The sequence below is a fragment of the Lycium barbarum genome, chromosome 5, assembly GCF_019175385.1.
Source record: "Lycium barbarum isolate Lr01 chromosome 5, ASM1917538v2, whole genome shotgun sequence".
In the NCBI taxonomy this organism is placed as follows: Eukaryota; Viridiplantae; Streptophyta; class Magnoliopsida; order Solanales; family Solanaceae; genus Lycium; species Lycium barbarum.
Window position 1 is genome coordinate 132,519,618 of NC_083341.1, and position 3,211 is coordinate 132,522,828.

The following is a 3,211-nucleotide window of genomic DNA, read 5'->3' on the forward strand; positions in this document are numbered from 1 at the left end:
AAACTACCCTCCTTTTATTATAATATAGATTAATGATACGTAGGAAAGGAGAATTTGTAAGGACAAATTAAGGAAAAAAAATAACTTGCATAAATTTGTTACCATATTTATACTAAATTGACCATATCTATTGATTTTTTGGTTTTATCATTTATAGGGTATAGTTTGTCGATTCTGTAAATACAAAAATAGTTATAGATTCTATAAATAATTGTATATTTACTAGTATCTGTGTAAGTTCCCTTGATATTTCAATTAAAAGTTAATCAACTTTTAGTGCATCACATGGACTGATCTTGCAAAATTTGCTTTCAATAATTGAGTTGCTTTCAATTTGATGAAAACGAATAATAGAAATCCCCTGCTATCTTTTGTAGGAACATATAATTGAACCAAATTTTCTTTTCTTGTGCTTTCATTTCTTCCCAGAAAAAGCAAAAAATAAACATCAACTAAAGAAAGCCATAGCTAAAATATTCGACCAAGCAGTAGTACATATAATTGTTTAAGTTATATATTGTGACGGTGTAAAAAAATTTATTTAATCAATGAAATTTACCCAACTATGAAATGTTAGTTATAATGTGAGGGCTAGCTTACTTGATGAGTTCTCTGCTTTACAGTTGAAGGTGAGGATTTAAACCCATCGGTAGCTTAGCATTCGCTCCCCTCTCCCAGTGAGTGGTGGACCTAGAATCTTAAGCAAGGGGGTTCAAAAAAAAACTTTAATCAATAATAAATATGCTACCGGCAAGTGAGATTGTCCAACACTTTATTTTTTGGGGTGGAAGGGAGGGGGGGGGGGGGGGGTTTCATAATACTACCACAAAATTAAATGAACAATTTAAATAATTGAGATCGGCACTCCTTTTTTCTTTCTCAAAAAAAGCTTGGGGAAGAAATTTAAAACGTTTAACAAAGACCAATAACTTTAGCTAAAAATGCTAATAATTTATTAATTTAACAACGTTATGTCCATGAATTTTACAATTTGTTAAACTTTAACAAAAGAATCTATTTACCCAAATTAGAAACATAATAAACACTCAGAAATTTGACAAAATCTAAACTCTTTTTCTTATTGATAATAAATAAACTGTTACTTAAACTACACTATTACAAACTGTAAGAGAAGATTGTTTATAAAGTGAATTAACAATTTCAATGCAGTATAAATAAGCAATTTAGCACAAACTAATATTAGATGAACTAACAAATTATTTACTCCCTCCATCTCAATTTATGTGACATCATTTGACTTGATACAAAATTTAAAAAAGAAAGGAAGACTTTTAAAATGTGTGATCTGAAACAAGCATTAGACATTTATGTGGTTTTAAAGTTAAATTGTTCTTGAATATAGAAAGGTGACATTCTTTTTAGGATACACTAAAAAGGAGAGTGTGTCATATAAATTGGGACAGTAGGAGTATAATTTTTAGATGATTGCACTTGCATATTTTAGGTAAAAATATATAAGATTTCACTTTGTAGAAATTTTTGATAATTTGAAGTAAAATTGACAGTAGATTAATCTTATGAAATTTGAGAAAAGAGATAAAAAAAAATAAAAAATACAAAACAAAGTAGATTATTATTCGCTTTTTTAGAAAAAAAAAAAAGAAAAAGTAGAAGAATAAACCAAGAACAGACACTATGTATGGGAACTTGTGCAGTAAACACGATGCGCATCACCAAAAGTCCAAAACAATGCAGAATGTTGCATCTGAGTTTCGAACTCATAACCTTTGCAAGGCTTTGAAACAAAAACACCTTTGCCCCGCAGGATCAACTTGCATTGAGTGGATTCAAATATGTATATATTGGCTATTTGCAGAATTTAACCTATATAAAATAGCAATTTTTTTCAACGAAATGGATTCATTTGAACTCTCTTGATCCCACGTGGGTCCGCCCCTACACTCTTCCACAAATACAATAAAAAAAAAAAAAGGGAACTACTACATGTTATTTATAATTTTATCAAGTTATCGCAATTCTTATAAATTTATTTGTAATTGCACGAGTAACATCAAAAGTTGTGTCGTGCGATTAAGAGGTCGGTTGAAGCCGTTTACACTGTGTAGAACTTTAAACTTTTACAAAATTGAGTGCATATGTGTTAGAGAGAGAGGGAAAAAAAAAAAAGGAACTCCAAGCTAAGGTTATTCTTGTGACTTATCCTCTAATTAGGCTGCTACAAATCTATCTTTCCTTCCTTTCAACTTTTTCTAATAGTCAAAAACTCAAATAGTCACCTACCCATTTATATCAAAGATCTATGCAAATGAAATTCCTATAAATGTTCTTCCTCATTTTTTCATGGGACCAGCACTTTCATCTGAACGATTGAGAAATATACCAACTAATGAAAACGATATATTTCCAAAATAGGCAAATAAGAGTAAGAAAATGAAATGACATAGCTAATTCGGAGTCCCATCTTTGAAAAGTTAAATCACGAAGAAGAAAAACTGTAGACCACCACTTTCCGTAATGTGAAAGTATAATCCTGGGAAATTAAAAGGTTAAAATAATTTTTGTTAATTTTGGATCGTAGAAAAAGATTAAAATAATTCTAAAAAGATAATTTTCACACTTTTTCAGTAATTTTTCTACTTTATTATGTCGATCATATATTTTATGATAGAATAAAGATAAAAGCCGCCTCGTGTTTTGTTTAAAGGCGATAGTCAATTCTCCTTTTCTGAATTTGTCTGCTTTCTCGGTAAATAGACACTTCTCTTTCTTAACGCATGATTCTATTTTCTTTTCTCTGCTTAGCTCTAACATAATCCTAAAAGTCGGTCGACCATTCTAGAAGTGAAATGAATTATATTCCTTTTCTTTCTTTTCTTTTCCAAACAAACGAAGGATAAGGTTTTTATCCTATTAATTTCTAACAAACGTAGGATAAGGTTTTTATCCTATTAATTTCTTGGACGGAATCATTATAGGATAAAAATCCTTCCATAAAGTTCTAAAGGGCACTCGAAAGAAAAGTCTATAACCAATGGCTGAACTTTATAGTTGTTAGAACAAATTTAGTCAACAAGTCAAATGATGGCTACAAATTGGACGACTTACTTTTGTCCTCGAATGTTCAAATTAAACTCAACTCTATTTGGATATCATTATATTCTTTTTATTTTTTATACAGATCTATCGTTCCTCATGCATAAGGTACCAACTTTATCTGAAATTGTTGTAA